The following is a 17,602-nucleotide window of genomic DNA, read 5'->3' on the forward strand; positions in this document are numbered from 1 at the left end:
AGAGCAACTGCTCAGTGTCCAGCTTACGGTGCAATCCAGTTCCCCTGAGGCGGCCTGGTGCGGGGGCGGCTTGCATCCAGCCTCCTGCCTTTTCTGGAAAAGCTTCAGTTGCCCTGGGCTTGGTGGGACTGCTCCAAAGAGATTCTGGTTGAGAACAGTGCCTGCCCAGCCCGCAGGAGGTTCTGCGGCCCTTCTGGTCCCAGACAACAGCCTGTGAGGGTCTAACTCTTGAAGTGCCCTGCTCTGAGCTGTTCTTCTGACCCCCACAGTCTGTGCCCCTCGCGGTGTCTGGGGCTTCAGAGAGCTGATCCAAACTCTTTCCTATTGGGGTGGTGTCCCAGCCTGCAGGAGGTGGAGACATGCTCCACCCCTCCTTCCTGGCACTGGCTGGCTGAACTCACAAGACACAGGGATCTGGCCCCCAAGAATCAGGCCCAAAGCCCACTCTCACTCATCTGTCTCTCCAATATAAGCCTTCCCGAGGGATGCTGGGGGGTGCCTGAAACAACACAAAATAAAAAACACACCCTTGCTCTCTGAGGATCCAGCACCCTTGAGCCACAGATGCAAGCAGAAGGGGTTATAAAATCATCCGAGGCAGGACTCTGATCTCTCTGCTGGCTGGTGACAGTGAAGCTGGGACCCAGAGTCTCTGCTCTGCTCTCACTTCCAACTCTCTTCAGTGAGAGTCAAAAATCCCCCACCTTCCCTGCACCCCCTCCACAGGCAGGATCAGTCCCTGTGCTCCAGAGGTGGGGCAGGGGGCTCCAGTCCTGCACTGGAGGTGGGATAATCCCTCCACCTTCCTCAGGCAACAGGGTTTAGTCGGTGTCTGGGACTCTGCACATTGCCTTTCGGGAAAGCAGAGGGTCTCTCAGAGTTCCTCTGGGTGCAGCCGTCAGCCCCCCTCTTTCTTCGGACCCCAACACGGCAGCGCAGCTTTTCCAGCAGCCAGCACCCAGGGCGAGCCACTCCCCGGGGACGGCCTTTAGTCGGCCCGCTCCCTCCCGGGAAGGAAAGGACCTGGCCGCCCAGACAGACAGGTCCCCGGGTCCCTCTCCCGATGCCACGGGGCCCTCCTTCTAGTCTCTGCTGCTCTAGGTTTGGGAGCCCTGCGTGGGGATGTGACCCCACACTTCCAAGGGGAGGGAGCTTTGCACCCCATATCACTGGGGCCTCTCAGCGAAGCATCAACGACAGTGGGGCTCCCCCTCTCCAGGACTCCCTCTGTCTTTCCACTTTCTCCATTCTTTCTTCAGTGCTCCTTAGACAAAATATGTCCAATGAGTTACACTTCTCTTTTTCAAGCTGACCGCACAGATTTTGGCTGGAAATCCAGTCCGTGGCTGGGAGAAAGGCACACAGCCTCCTTTTATGCCATAGCCACCTTGCCCCCGGTCCTATGAGTATAGTTTTAAACTTGTAGACCCCCGAAAGAGTTTCAGGGACCCCGGGGGTTCCTGGAACCAACTTTGAGAACTAGTGGTCTAGCAAAATATGCACACAGGTGCACAGGTTGTTCCCTTCAGTACTGTTGCTAACGGAGAACATTGGAGCAATTACATCTTTGTCAATAAAGGATAAATAAACTGGAGGACATGATGCTGTGAAATACTGTGCTGATCCTGTGGTAGAAAGAGGGAGGGCGGGAGGTTGAGAGGTGGCTCAGATAGACAGATGGATCTCTAAATTACATGGCCATGGGAAAAAGAGCCAGCTTCAGAATATTACATAAATGTGTGATTTCTGTAGAAAACTGCCATAAGATGACCAAATTTTTGGTGGTACATACACATATTTATAAATGCTTGAAAATGTCTAGAAGAGTCCACATCAAAGTGATAGCAGTGGCCACTAGAATCAGTAGAGTTTGTACCTTTTTAAAATTTGTAATTAAAAAGTACTATAGTTTAGCTCTGTCTCTTTATTTTGCCCACTTTATTAGACACCTACCTAAAAAATAAAACTCCCCCAAGGTTTTGAGATATTTCCTCAAGCCTGAAGTGGTGTCATCACTGCTTATTATGCAGTGCGATTTAAAATGAGGATGCCAGCTCCAGGGCCATTTAGGAAACTGACAGTCAGACGCTGGGGTGTCTGTCAAGTTAGACTTTGCTCTTAGGAGGTTCCCAGGGCCTAGACTGGTCCCCAAGTTGGGCGGAGCTGAGTCAGGACAGAGCCGCCTGCCTCCTGCTCTTTGCCCTCAGGCACACACAGGGGCTGCCCTGCATGTTTGCCCCACAAGAGAATTTGCTCTCATCTAGTTTAATGAGACATTGCCAGTGTTGGGACCCGTGGGGATCCTGTCTGGGTCAGCATGGAGTCCTTGGAAACCTGTGTGTGTGTGCGTGTCTGTGTGTGCACTCATTTTTGCTCACAGGAGGTGTGGGTAAGTGTGTGTGCAAAACACACGAGATGGACAGTGTTAGGAACTGGGTCTGCTATGTCTCAGGGACATGACTCAGCATGTGACCCCTAAGAGTGCCCATTACTTCACAAATGCCCTTGCTATGGCATGTCCTGTTTCTGACGAGGCACATATTACCTTAGCAGAGACCCCCGGGGGCCGACCATTGCTACATGCCCACCTGGTGCCTGTTACTGGGCGCACTGGAAGACCATGTTTCCCGGCCTCCCCTGCAGCTGTGGCGCCCGAGACTGGGTTTGAAACCATGATTGCTTGTGAGGGTCATCTGTACATTTCTAGTCCTAGCCCTGAGCATGTGGACATTTGTCTGTGCTGTCCCTGCTTACCCAGTGGCCAGAAGAAGTCAGGAGGCCAGCAGAAGGCTCTAGAGAGAGCAGGCCTGAGAGAATGGGCTGAGTAGGAGGCAGGAGTCCTGTGGAAGGCCTCCTTGTGAACCGCTGATCACACCAAGGTGTCAGGGGGACCAAACCTCCCTTTGGGCAAGCAGGGTGTATTGGTTGTCAGAGCAGCTAGAAAAAATTACCTCGATAAACTTTTCACTTGCAGCTGGGTTTTGAAAATACTCATGAAGGTGGTAGTGAGGAGGATCATGTCATGGTGACTGTTTGCATAGATTGATGGCAATGACAGAGCTGGCATTTGGCTTATAATGGGGATAAGGTCCATGGCTGTTTGGTGCTAGTGGTAACAGCAGTAATGGGGGAATGGTGGTGGGGAACAGTGTCAGCTCATGGGGCTAATGTCTGTAGCTGTGATGGAGAGAACGGGGAGGTGGCAGATGTGATGCTAGTGTGCAGGCCGTGATGGGTACCAAGGGTGGTGTTGATGGCTGTGTGGGGAGGAGAGACTTGTCAGTGGCCATGGAGAGCTGGCTCTGTGGCTGAGTGTGGTTCTAAAGGGGACAATGGTGGCTGGTAGGGGATGGTTGCTGGTGGCGGTGGGAGGCATTGATGATGGAGTTGGTGACTGTGGAGTGGGTGGTTCTGTGGTGAAAGCCTTGCTGGCCTGAAATGGAGCATGAGGGATGATGGAAAAGGGAAATCCATGCTCCCAGTGGCCCTGTTTTCCTAAGGCTTTTGTGGAAATTCTCTGTCCACCTTGGGAAAGCCCTGCATGGCCACTGAAGTTCCCTTCATTCCTTGCACTCTCAGTGGAATCATCAGCTGCACTGGTGCCACTGGGCTTCCCAGGCTGCTAACAGGTTCTCACTGGACCAAGCCATTCAGTCCCTAGGATCAAGGCCTATAACCATCACTGCACCAGGCCTGTGGCTGCACACGTCGGGCTCAGGAAGGAAAAGGGGCAGAATTTATGGACATCTCATGTGGGGACTTGGAGGTAGAAGAGCCTGAGTTCTAGGGGGCCTAGGAAGTTTTCAAGGGAGCACTTTTCAGATGTGGAAGGGGACCTGTCTGGGATCATGCCTATGAAGTGACTGTGGGGGCCTGGACCTGTGTTCGCCTCCGTGCCCTGCAGGGAGAGCAGTATTTTCCTCTCTGGGTTCGACAGGGTGCAGGAAGATGACCACTGTGAGGTGCTTCATATAGGGCCTTGCACATGCCATGTGCCCAGTAAGCAGATGCCAGCTTTGACCATTGTTGTCATTAGGGAGCAGTGTTACAGCTGATTCCTAAGGCACAAATTACAGACTCTCAGTCTATGGACTCCAGCTAGTTGATAATATATGTTCTATTTGCCTTATTGATATATCAGTTACAGTTTTTATTTAATTGCCAACAGTTGAATAATTCAGAGATTTCACATAAAAATCTAGAGTTCCTCTTTCTCTAGCAGAATTGAACACGGGGCCCCTGGGTCCACAACTCCAGATGGCAGCATTTGGCTGGACCTCTTTGGATGGAACACGGGCTCTCTGATTTGCCACAGTCTCCACCAGTCTCAAGTGTCCATCCCTCATCCTGAGTTTGGGGGTCCTGGTCCTGCCTCTCTTTTGTGGACCAGTGCCCTTCAGGGGCACACTGTGCCCACTTGGCTTTCCTCGTGGCACCTCCTGAGCCATAGGACCACCACAGGGAACTCCTTGAGGCAAGGACCTTGGTGTAATTATATTTGGATTTGGCTTGGCCAGTAACAGACCTAAATGTTAGCTCGTACAGTTGAGAAAAGTTTAACTTAACTGTTGGCACCAGAATTCCTCTGAGAAGAGACGTGTCTTCTTTGAAGAATCTGGTGAATGCGGTAGAAGTTGAACCCCAGAGTTTGCAGATGTCTGATGTCAGCACTTGGAGGGGAGTTGTTTCCGTAAGAAATGGAGTAATTTAATGTGCTGTTTCTGAAGAAGAGGGGTAGAGGGGAAGTAAAGGAGAGAGAAACTAGTTCAAGAGAAGAGAAACAAAGGGGCGGGTGAGCCCAGATGGCCTCAGGGCCAGACATTTTGACCAAGGGCCATTTGGGAATGGTGAAGTGCCTTTTTGTGTATGTCTGTTGCAGAGATAACCATGCCCTCTTCAAAAACTTGAGAGAAAGTTTTTGTTTTTTCTTGTTTTTGGAATTTGATGTGCAGTTGGCCTGGGCTCCCTAGGATGGTCCCTGTGGGAAGCTGGTACTATAGACAGGGGAGGGTAGGAGAACTGATGACCTGGGACCTGGCAGACACTGGGGAAGGGCTCTGGATTTCCAAATTGTGAAACTGGGGGTGGCTGGTTGGAAGGAAGTGGGACAGCCCCTTTTACTAGGAACTTGGGGGACAGAAAAGCACCAGTTAATATAAAAAAGAACCCAGGTTTCCAGAATGTACTGAGAGGGAAAAAGAAAATCTCTGAGTTTGGATGAAATGGCTGAGCAGCCAGTTTATTTTGAGTTACTGGTGGTTCTGGCTAATCAGGGCTGATGGAGTCTGGGGAGGAGCTCAGGTGGGCCTGAGGGTGACCCTGGGAGCATGGGCTCTCTGGCAGTACACAGCAGAATTGCCAGGAGAGCCAGGCCTGTTGTGGCCACAACAAGCAGTGCCACATCCCACCAGACCCCTGGGTAGTCCCAGGATGTCTGTAGCTGCCAGCCACAGTTGCCTAGCTCATAGCCTGTGAGATGGCCCAGTGGGTGGATGGTGGCAAGGCTGGGGCTGGCACAGTGGACATCCAGCAGGGCCTCAGGTGTGTGGTCCTCCAGCCAGAGGTGCAGGTAAGTGAGACTGCAGTCACAGTGCCAGGGGTTCTGTGTCACATCAAGCGTCTGCAGCTGGACCAGGTGATCGAGGGTGCCGGGAGGCATGGAACGAAGGCTGTTATTGGCCAGCAGGAGGTGGCGGGTGTGGGCTGGCAGGGCAGGCAGGGATGTGAGCCCTCGGCCCCTGCAGTCCACCCACAGCCCCATGGTTTCCAGGGCCTGGCAGGTGCAAGGTTCAGGGCAGTCCTTGGTGGCCTCTGCTGTAGCCCAGAGCAGGAGCAGGGTCCCCCAGGCAGGCATTGTGCAGGCTGGCTGTGGGGAGAGTGAGTGTGGGGTGAGGGAGGGACTAGTAGCCTGCACCCCATCCCAAGAACCAGTGGGTACCATGGGAACAATGGTTTCTGACCTTGATCAGGGGACAATTACCTTCTAGGGCCTCAGCTTTCCTTTTTAAAAAAATATACCTTTATTGATTTCAGAGAGGTAAGGAGAGGAATAGTCATTGATCTGCTGCCTCCTGCAACACCCCCGACTGGGGATCGAGCCCGCAACCTGGGCATGTGTCCTGACCGGGAATCAAACCCGATTGCCTGGATCCTAGGTCAATGCTCAACCGCTGAGCCACACCTTGGCAGGACCGAGCTTTCTTGTCTATGAAATTGCAGCGGTGAAGACTGAAGGAAGTGAACCGTGCCCAACTTGGGCCTGGCAGACCCTCGCTGAACACTCAGGAGGCAAGACAGTGAGGGTGGCTGAGGTGGGGAGGAAGCAGGGGACCTTCAGAAGAGGATATGGCTTCAGAAGGTGGGGACAGCAGGTCTCTGCTCCATGGTTTACAGTCCTGGCACTTGGCCTCAGAGCCAGGAAAGGCTGCTCCCAGTCTCCCTGCCTAAGGCTGGGGTTAGGCTGATGGCGTGGCTTTCACAGACCACCTCTCATCCCACCAATTTCAAACACTTGCTATGGCAAAGTCAACTCTTATTTGATGCTTGATATAGAAAACAACACAAGCAGCTGGGGGCAAGAAAGGGAACCCAAAGGGGGCCCCCTCTGGAAAGCCACTCATCCAGGTTTTGGGAAATTAAGGCTCAGAGACAGAGTGTTTTGTGCGGGGTTACCCAGTAGTCTGTGTCAGAAAACAGACTCAAACTCAGGTCTCATGAGCCGCAGTTTTCTGCCTGATTCACTGCCTTCCCTCCACAACTGTTTTCCCCCTTTCTAAGACAAGCTCTTCCCAAGTCCCCACCCCTCCACACCCCAGGGCCTGGCTCATAGCAGGCTCCCAAAGACTATTTGTTGAATAAACCAATGAATTTTGACTGAGCCTAGGAGCAGGTGTCTCTGAGTGAATGGCCCCACCCAACCCCATCTTCTGGAAGGGAGAGCCAAAGGAGGCATAGAGGTGAGACTTGACAGCCCACCTCCCCACCGCCTGGGAGGAGCCCTGGTGTAGGAGGCAGTACTGGTAATAAGGAGGGCTACTTACCTTCCAGGCCTGCAGAGCAGTTCCCTTTCTGTGACCTGAACTGTCCTGGTTGAGGCTGGAGTGGCAGTCCTATGTAAAGCGGCTGAAGGTAGCCACAGCTTGAGAGGGAGGAAGGAAGTGATCAAAATAGACTGGCTTATCCCCTGCATGCAGCCCTGGAGGGCCTGTCTCCTGAGGTAGGGAGCCCTGGGTCCTAGTGCCTTGGGCACAGAAGCCTAGGTCAACTTGAGTTTACCGAAGGGGTCCCATAGTGCGTGCCCCTTTCACCACTTTTAATCAAAATAGTCCCAGCCCCAGCCATCAAACAAGAAGAAAACAAAAAGGCATTCAAATTGGAAACAAAGAAGTAAAATGGTCATTATTTGCAGATGACATGATAGTGTACATAAATCATAAGGACTCCACCAAACAACTACTAGATTTAATAAATGAATTTGGCAATGTGGCAAGATACAAGTTAACATTCCAAAATCTATTGTGTTTTTATGCACCAATATTGAACTCTCATCAAGAGAAACATAAAAAAGAATCCCATTTACTATTGCAACAAAAAAATGAAGATACTTAGGAATGAGTTTAAGCAAGGAGGTAAAAGACTTGTACGCAGAAAACTACAGGATGTTTAAAACAGAGCTACAAGAAGATATAAACAAGTGGAAGAATATACCGTGTTCATGGATTGGTAGAATTAACATCATTAAAATGTCTATCCTACCAAAAGCAATGTATAGGTTCAATGCAAATATACCCATGGCACATTTCACAGATCTAGAACAAACACTCCAAAAATTTATATGGAACCAAAAAAGACCCCAAAGGGGACCTTCCTTCTCTTTCCCATCTTGCAAGCTGGTGGGTGCCAAGAAAGCCGAGGAGCCATCCGGATACTAAGGAGAAAGCTGGCGCTAAGGAGGGAACCCTGAGGCCAAGGAGGCTGGGCGGCGGCCAGGTTGAGAGGGGCGACCGCAGGCCGGGCGCCCGAGGGGAAGCCCCGCTGCCCGCAGCCCGGCCTGGCCCAGGACGCGGCAGGTGGCCCGCGGCTGTGACTCCCGAGAGCCCTGCACAGGGGCGGCGCTCAGCTGCTAAACCCCGGACTGAAAAGAAGAAGGAGACCGTCCCCGCTACTGTCACAGAACCAGTCGGTGGTGACAAGAATGGCGGTACCGAGTGGCAAACTGCGCCACATGCCTCGGTGTTTCCTCCTGAGACGCGCCTCGGAAGCTGCTGAGCCAGAGCAGGTCACCCTCCGCCCAGCACGTGAGGACATCGCGGGCCAGCGGCACCCGGGGCGCTCTGTCACCCTCAGGGCGCCACAGAGGCCAGAGGGAGGTTTCCCTGAAGCAGCTGAGCAGTGGTTGGCTGCTTGGGCCTGGACCCCTGTCCCTTAATCGAGTCCCTCTGCGGAGAACACACCAGAAATTTGCCATCACCATCCCCGCCAAAAGTGACAGCTGTGGCGTGAGGATCCCCCAGCATCTCCCCGAGGCTTCCTTCCAGCAGAAGCGGCTCCGCAGGCCCAGCCCCAGGAGGGTGGCACCTTCCGCACAGACAGAGAGAGACAGGAGCTGGCAGAGCAGGGCGAGGCCGAGACAGAGCCGGACTCGCAGGTTCTGCCTGAAACCAAAGCTGCCCTCAGCCCCAGGGCTGCCTCTGCTCGGCCTGCTCTGGCCAGAGGGCTTGACCCTCGCAAACTGGTGTTCTCAGTTTCTTACGAAGAACCTGATTAAACAACAGACCTGTTAAAAAAAAAAAACAGACTCAAATAGCCTCAGCAATCCTGAGAAAGAACAAAGTTGGAGGGATCACAATACCACATACCGAGTGATACTACAAAGCCTCTGCAATCAGAACAGCCTGGTGCTGGCTCAAGAGCAGGCATAGAGATCAGTGGAACAGAACAGAGAACCCAGAAATCTACCCAAGCCATATGCTCAACAAATGTTTGACAAAGGAGACAAGACTATACAATGGAGTAAAGACAGTCTCTTCCATACATGGTGATGGGAAAACTGGACAGGTACATGCAAAAAACTGAAACTAGACCACCAACTTACACCATACACAAGAATAAACTCGAAATGCATGAAAGACTTAAATGTGACTTGTGAAACCGTAAAAATCCTAGAAGAAAATGTAGGCAGCAAAATATTAGACATATCTCGTAGAGATGTTTGTGGATACATCTCCTAGTGTAAGGGAAACAATGGAGAAAGTAAACAGATGGGACCACATCAAACTAAGTAGCTTCTGCACAATACAGGATATGTTCATAGCGGCGCTATTTACAATAGCTAAGATCTGGAAAGAACCCAAGTTCCCATCAGTAGATGAGTGGAAAAAAGAGCTTTGGAACATTTACACAACAGAATACTATGCAGCGGTGAAAAAGAAGGATCTCCTACCCTTTGAGACAGCATGGATGGTCTTGGAGATGATTATGCTAAGGGAAATGGCCAGTCAGAGAAAGACAAATATCACATGAGCTCACTTATAGGTGGAATCTAATGAACAAAATAAACTGATGAAGAAAATAGATCCAAAAACACTCAAAAGAGAACACACACAAAGAAGCTGTCGCCTGACGGAGGAAATGCAGGGAAGAGCTCACCCGTCTTAGACTTAGTCGGTAAGGTTACCTGTCTCTAGATTATTGTGCGGTCACATACACTGGTCACATGTGACTATTTAAATGTAAATGAAGACAACAGACTAGAATGGAGTGAACAGAACGGAACAGGATATTCAGTTCCTCCAGGGCAGGGGCCACAGCTCAGTGCTCAGGAGCCACCCGTGGTCAGCAGCTACCATATTGGACACGTGGATGGGAACATCGCAGTCATCACACAGGGTCTGGAGGGCTGACCTGGAGCACAGATGACAATGAGGACACCGAGAGATCTCTAGGCAGCTGACTGGGCGTCACAGATGCAAACGGGGCACCAACTTGCCCGGGAGACCGCCCATATGCCCACGTGGCCTTTACACTGGCTGTGGCTGGATGAGGTTGGCCGTGTCCTTCACTAGACAGGGACAGAAGGATACCTTGAGCTGGTGCCGTGAGACGTGAGATGTGAGAGGCTGGTTTCACTCCCACGAAGCCTGAACCCACTGCTGCCTCCAAAGCAGGAGCTGTGAATGGCTGTTCCCAGGGACGGTGTTAGTTCTTGTGCCTGGAGATTGGGAAGGGAAGCTGGGGGGTTCCCAGGTGCCCACCTGAGGTAGTCTGAAAGCACAGAAAGGCAACTACTGGGAAGGACACACTCGTGCACCTCTGGGTGCTGTGGGAAGTCACAGCAGGAATGATTTTTACTGAAAAAGTCTGTATCTACACCCTGCTAGATGGGGCATTGTAAGAGGCTTACAGATAGACTGTTAACAGGTTAGGTTGTCCTTACCACCCCGCCCTGGTAAAGCCGTCCTGATTTATTTGGGGGACCATCCTGTCCCCTACTTTTTTAGGTACCCACCCTGGCTGCTGGGTGGTTTGGGATGGATATCCCCAAAACCACGGTCCCTGGCCTAAGTGACAAGTTCATGCCTGGACGTGCAACGTAATCAGTCCCGTTAGGAGGCAGACACAGGGACACCATTGGCAAAGGGGCTGTTCCCCATGTACCCACAAGACAAGACAGGACACAGAGATGAGCGAATGTAGCCTTTAGTCACCACAGAGAAAGGCATGCCTGGGAACAGGGCAGGAGAGAAGACATGAAGCCCAGGGGAGATGCATGGAGGCCTGGCCAAGCTGTACCAGGCCCACCCGAGCCCAGACTCCACTTCCTGCTTTGGCTTTTCTGTCTTAACCGAAACACCCTGACCAAGACCCAAGTCAGTGCGACTGAGGAGCAGAGAGAAGAGCAGGCAGCTCCAGAAAAGCAGGGAACGTATTGACCGAATTCAGAGACAGCTAATGTGAACATTACGTACATCTCAGGACACCATGAGATGACATTCAGAAGAACCCCTAAGTCCCCAAGGCAAACTAAGTCCATACTCAGAGAAGCAATGGGCAGTGCCTTTTAAGAAAAATTGTCTTTTAAAGTGGCTAAAAGAATCCACAAAGCTTGTTATGCTCAAAGGGAAAATTCAGCTTTCAACATGATTTATTCCCAAAGGGAAATATGTTCATATGAAATAGAAAAATGGAAAAAAGAAATCATGGCTAACGTTTGTGATGTGTAGAACATTAAAAGTAAATCACGAGCAGAGCCATCGTGGCTCAACAGGGGAGCATCGACCTATGACCCAGGAGATGGCGGTTCGATTCCTGGTCAGGGCACCTGCCCGGGTGGCGGGCTCGATCCCCAGGGCAGGAGGCAGCCCGTCAGCGACTCTGCCATCATAGATGATTCTCTCTCTCTCTCCCCCTCTCCCTTCCTCTCTCTGAAACCAATAAAGGTATACTATAAAAAATAATAATATAGAAAATACATCATGAGGTAATTCAGGCTCACACCATCCCTGGTTCACACACCACAGCTGCATTTCTGGTGAAGAAAATAGAGTGAGTTCTCCCATTTCCTCAGCGTGACTGAGGGGTGCAGATTGGGCTGTGGGATTGTTGGCGTCGGTAGCTGGACATTAATGAGGAGAGCAGAGGGACTCAGACGTGAGCATAATAAAGTAGGAGCTCAATCAAATATTGGCCTGTATTGCAAGGAAGCCCCAGCATTCATAGGCACCCCTGGGGATCACAGTGTCGCCTGGGGAATTAACACCCCTCCCTCCCTGTGTAGGGAGAAAGGATCAGCCTTCCAGTCTCCCCAGGGCACAACCGGTTGGTGTGTCCAAACTATAGGGGGAAGAATATACACTAAGGGGGACATTTCTCTGTCGGGTGCATGCCCTAAGCCTCGATGGTGTGGGGACGTGGTTTTTCTATAGGGCATGCACGCTAGGAACTAAGGTGCTGACCATAAAGGGGGGGGCCTAGGCTGGGGAAAGGATCAGATGGGGTGGGGACACAGCCCCAGGAGATCCAGGGAATGGATTGGTTGGGAAGGGCCCAGTGCAATCCTGCGAAAGGATTGGGAAAGTGAGTGGTTAGTTTGAAAAAGCACCTGGTCCTGTCCAAGGGGAGACAGTACAATCCAAGCTCAAAAAGCTCGCTCCCGCACCGGGTAACGCTCCTTCACCGGGTTGGCCACGCCGTCTCTCTCAGCAGCAGTCAGCAGGCCCAGCAGCACCTGGGGTCCAACAGCCACACCGCCTCCGAGTGTGGGCTCCAAGCCCGAGCCTGGGCCCTGTGCTACCCAGAGCACAGTGGGGACAGACTAAGGCAGCCAGATGGGGACAGAGACCACACTGGACTAAGTCTTGGCATGACTCAGAATTTCTAGACACTGGCCCCATTTCTGGGCCAGATGAAGGAAAGGCTGGACTTTTTCCACAGTGGGACAGAGCAGAACCCAGGACAGTCCTTTGTGCTTGTTCCAGCTTCAATAGACTTAACCACACCTCACCTCCCGTGAATGTTTCCTCATGACTTCATGAAAGGAGCCCATTTCCAGCAGCAACGGAGTCACTCTAAGCTGTGCTAGACCCGCAGAGCTGACTTGCACCACTACCCTCAAGACACCCAACACTGGGAATGAGCCCTGACTTCCTTTCATTACTGTCATGTGCAAGGAGGCTTTGAGCAGGTTCTCAAAGCCATCACACAGTTCCTCTGACACCTTCACAGGCAGGGTGGGCGAAAAAGGGGCAACACACTAAAGCTGACAAGCTCAATGGAGGCCAGCACGGGGGGCCTCACAAACTCAGAGTCAGAGCCTGGCTGGTAGCTCAGCCGGTTAGAGCATCATCGAGATGCGACAAAGAGGCAGGTTCCATCCCCAGTCAGGGCACATAGGAGAATCAACTAGTGAATGCACAAATCAGTGGGACAAATCAGTGTTTCTCTCTCTCCCACTCTCTATCCCTTCCTCTCTCTCTAAAATCAGTAATATTTTTTTAAAAAATAAAAAAACACAAAAACTCAGAGACCTGAAGTAACCACATAGGACGGTCTGAAATTAAACTTTCTAACTGAAAGCGAGTCATGGCTGGTGGTCACGGCCTAGACTGGTATCTTTCCTGAGAAAGGTCAGTCTACACCTCAACTGAGCCTGTCCTTTTTCCATGTACAATAACATAGCTTTGGAACATCAGGGTAATTTCCTTTCCCCAGACCCTCAGGGTACAACCTCCCAGCAGAGCGGGAGCCCACAGAGCCCGCGTTGCTGTGGTTGTCGTGTTCATTGTCCCCTGCAAACTCTCCTCTACCCACCTGTGTAAAAGAATATGTGTCTGTTTCTTTTACTTTTTATCCAACTCCAGAGAGGTCCCCACTTTGCCTTCTTCTGCCTCCCTAAACTGGCGCCAGTGGATTTCATGTGACCCCTTCTGCCCCCTCCTTTGAATGTAATGTATAAAATAAGGTGCCAAACTGCAATTCTCAGGAGCATTTTGTCAATCCACTGAGATTTTGCTTCCTGGCAGTTGTCATCAGTTTGGCTCAAATAAACTCATAAAACTTCTCTACAGCTTTAAACATTTCTTACATGGACACTTCCTTGGCATAGGGCAAAGAATTCCAGAGAAGCCCACGCGGGACCAGCTTGAAGACCTGGGCTCATGCTAGTTATCAACAGGGGCCCACTGGGCCCCACCGGTTTCTTGCTTTGCATCAAGTGAACTTGCATGAGATTTTCTCAAAATTCTGGAACCCCCGTTTTAGAGTAAGAGGTCTGACTTTATTTGAGCTGTTTTTAAAAAAAAATCCTCAATGTGGAGCTGAAGGTTAAGGGTTGAGAGGACCAAGCTAGAGATGACTTGAAACCTCAGGATAGGAGTTGAGATGGGAGGCTCCTTTTAATTTTGGCTTTTCGATTGAAATCATTGTGAGTCTGAAGAAAAGCTTTTGCTGGGTAGAGGAGAGTCTGAACTCTTTGGGCTCCAGCTCTAATCTTGGGTATTCTTAGGTGACTAAGAATCTCTGTGGAGGTGTCAGAGGGCATCCTCATGACATGCAGGAGTCCCATAGGAAAACTAAGTCCGGGGATGTGCACATAAATGTTGGTTACCTAGTGCTCTGAGTCCTCAAGGCTGTGTTAGACAGCTGGGGGAGAAACTGAGACACATAAGAGGGGTTGGTGCTACTTGGGAGGTAATAGCCTCTTGCAGTTCAACCCATAAGCAGCACACTTCAACCCATCACACGATATCCCTAGAAATTTGCTCAGACTCTGCAAATATCCAAAGGAAACTAAAATTAACATGGGAAATTGTGCCTCCAAGGCTGAAAAGTTCCAGCCCCAGCCCCTATTAGTACTTCTTCTACACATATACAATAAATAGAAAGGCTTTACTTGCAAGTACTTACAGAAATGAGAAGATTTAACTAGAAGTGATATCAACTTAAGATGGCCAAAACGGAACTCTGTGGATGACTAAATTAATTTTTTTTTGCATGCAAAATGAGAAAAGTGAAACTGAATGAATTGGAAGCATATCTTGATTGGAAATTAGAAGAATTTAGGAGGAGCAAAGATAAAATCTCTTCTTCACAAGAAGTTAATAAGAAATTTTAGAGACTGTGTCTGAACTCAGGAAGGCTTCTGAAGCTAATAAGTGCCAACAACCCATTCTTCCCCTTTCTGCAGCTCCTGCCCTATATCCTTTGCTTTCTGAGCTTTCTTGTTTGGACTTGCCCTCCCCTCCCTTTTTTCTTGCTCTCTAACTTCTCTACTGCCAATGCCTACTGGCCTAAGGAAAAATGAGAATAGAAATTCAGACAAGGATAATCCAGGAATTCTATGAGCGCCTTTCATGGAAAAGCCAACCTCAAGCAGAGGGAACCAATGATTATATATATTCCTTGGACTAGAACAGGATTAAGGAATGTCCCTAAAGACCGACCCAATTTTCTCTGGGCCTCTGAGGGGTTCACAAAACTATTTAACTGTTAGAACATGTGATTCTGGCTATTCTGACCTATTCTAATTAATGTACCTACTGGTTTCTGGGAGCAAAGCAACAGAATTACTAAATGAGCTTTGCTGGGAACTCCGGCAGAGGAGTCTGTTCAACTTGAGAGGGGCTACAGAAAACTGACGCGGGATTTAGAAAGAGAAAAGAAACAGAGGCAAGCACATGGCTGCTCTGAGGACTATGAGGACACATTCCCTTCTGCTTACTAATAGTTTAGAAGAAACTGAAATTACCCCAAAGGGGACATTACTAAGGCCCTTGTAGCTGCTGGGCTACTTTCTCTCTCCTTCACCATCCCCAACTCCCTGCCTCCTCCCTCAGCGTTAAGCTTCTGTGAGAATGAAAGGGAGAGCTACTCAACACTGGGTGTTTTTAAATGAGAAGCTGTGTCCTTCCGCCTAGGGAAGGTTATAGGGCAACCTGTGTTTTTACTGGTCAAAGGGGCCCCAGTTCCTCCGATATGGAGACTTTCTTGAAACCCATGAGACGCATGCTTTTCCAAGACCGGTGAAAAGTACTTAAAATGAAGGAAATCAGACACTGACCCAATTGGGAAAATGATTTTAAAAGAGCCTCCATCGTCAGTCCCAGGCACCTCCCTGGCCTTTGGCAACCTGTCTGAAGCTTCCCAGGGGGAACCCCAAGCATTCTGGTGGGCAGGGCCTCTGGAGCCCCAGGGCTGAGTCTGCCTTGGGTCTTGCCTTTGGGTGTCTCTGCTCTGAGCTGCTCTCCCTTCCCCCTGGAGCTGCACTCTGCAGAGGTGGTTTACTCAGCCCCAAGTTGGGCATAGTGCCCTTACCCTGTAGAAGGGGTGGCGGGTGCTTCCTCTCCTTCCCAGGGCTGAGCTGACTCAACTCACTGGGGAGTTCACATGGACCTGCTTCCCCACAATGCAGCTGTAGCGCCCACACATGCCTGTCTGTCTCCCGGATAGATGCTCACCCAAAGACACAATCCTAATACCTCAGCTCTGTCTGGCTCCCTGGCACCCCCTGGCTGCCACACCAAGTAGTTGGGGATCAAAAATACATCTACATATCAGCTCTCCTAGGCAGTCCAATCTCTTCACACAGCTGGCCAGGGGCTGTGCAGGGCCATGGCCCAGGCTCCAACAGGGCCGAATATCTAAGACCTCTGCACTGTCATTCTGAGCAGTCGGGCTCTGATTTCCAACCCAGCACTGATCCCCTTTTCCTGGGATCACAGGCTGGGGCAGACTCAGGAGCTCTGCCCCTGGTGGGAGGAGAGTTGTCCAGGCCAGACCCCTTCTCACAGCTCTGTGGGAATAAATGGAGTTAATTCATTTGGTTCCTGTTAAATGGGGTGGTGGAAAGGGTGACTGACTCCCTCTTCCCAATTTGCACCAGAGAAATCATTGAATGAGAGAAAGGCATGGGCTCCAGGGGAAACTACAGAAGCCAGACCCTGCAGAGACTAGGGTGGGGGGTGGTGGGGGTGCTGAGTATATGTAGCCGTGGAGGAGGTGGGGACAGACAGAAGACGAACTCTGTCATGCCTGCTCTTGCCTCTCCTTTGCACAGTGCTGCACACTGGTCCCCCAGGGCCCCAGGCCCGAAATCAGCCCTGGCCAGGGAGGCGGGGATGGGCCAGTGCCCCAGGCACCCCCTCCTCCTGCTGCTCACCCCAAGACTGGGGGCTGCAGCTGGGGGTCCCTTCCTCTCCTGTTGCTTCTCTCCAGGGGCTTAGGAGACCTTGGCCAGGCAGGTGGGCAGTGATCAGAGCTCTCCACACTGAAGCTTGGTCAGCCTACAGGGCTCCCACCTCAGCCTGTGAAATACTCATTCCCAGAAATCAAGGTGCGGGCAGGGTGGCTTCCTTCTGGGCTGCAGGAGAAAATCGGTCCAGGTGTCTCCCAGGCTGAGCAGAAACACGAGTCTCAGACCAGCAAGCTGAGTATGAAATTCCCCATAAATACACCCAGAAACACCACCGCACATTTTCTCGTGGGTAGGTTCCCACCCAGGTAAATGCACCCACTGGTGAAAGATTCACGCCCTGCCCACAAATGTCAGGAAGCAGCCTGAAGGCTGAACAAACCTGAGTTTGGGGGGGGGGGGGGAATTAAAGAGACAAAGGGATCAGGAGGACTACCCTGAATGAGGTGCAGCCCCAAATGGCTCCAAGGCCTTTATTACTAGTGAGTAAGAAACAATTGGTAAGGAGGTGAGGCCGATACAAAGTAGTTCCTTCAAGCTGCACAAACACACTTTCAGAGTAAACATCCTGCCTCCTGCATGGGCCCAGAGCTTGGGAATTATCTTTATTTCGGCTCCTCACAGGAACTTGTGGGGAGGGTTGAGTCTTGGCTCCAGGCCCTCAGGCTACGTGCCCCATGTCCAGACAGGTAGCCGGCTCCCAGCATCCAGGGTAATTGCGGGGAGGGTCAGTCCCCGACTGCAGACCCTCAGGTGGGTGGACCATGTCCAGACAGGTCAAGGGCTCCCAGCACACAAGCGGCTTCCTCCTATGGCGGGTGGTGAAGAGGCCCCTTGACCATAAATGGGGGTGTCTGGGCTCAGCTCCCAGGGAGGGGACCATGCTCTGGGAGGGCCGTGGTGGGGCTGCCTGGT

The 17,602-nt window shown here is 51.2% G+C and overlaps 2 pseudogenes; one reads left to right on the forward strand and one right to left on the reverse strand.

Moving 5' to 3' along the window:
- Positions 1–5,269: 5,269 nt before the first annotated feature.
- Positions 5,270–5,919, reverse strand: LOC148092812 (platelet glycoprotein IX pseudogene; annotated as a pseudogene).
- Positions 5,920–7,187: 1,268 nt separating this feature from the next.
- Positions 7,188–8,767, forward strand: LOC148092813 (large ribosomal subunit protein eL6 pseudogene; annotated as a pseudogene).
- Positions 8,768–17,602: the final 8,835 nt, after the last annotated feature.

This window comes from Miniopterus natalensis, chromosome 7 (genome assembly GCF_054644295.1).
Source record: "Miniopterus natalensis isolate mMinNat1 chromosome 7, mMinNat1.hap1, whole genome shotgun sequence".
In the NCBI taxonomy this organism is placed as follows: domain Eukaryota; kingdom Metazoa; phylum Chordata; class Mammalia; order Chiroptera; family Miniopteridae; genus Miniopterus; species Miniopterus natalensis.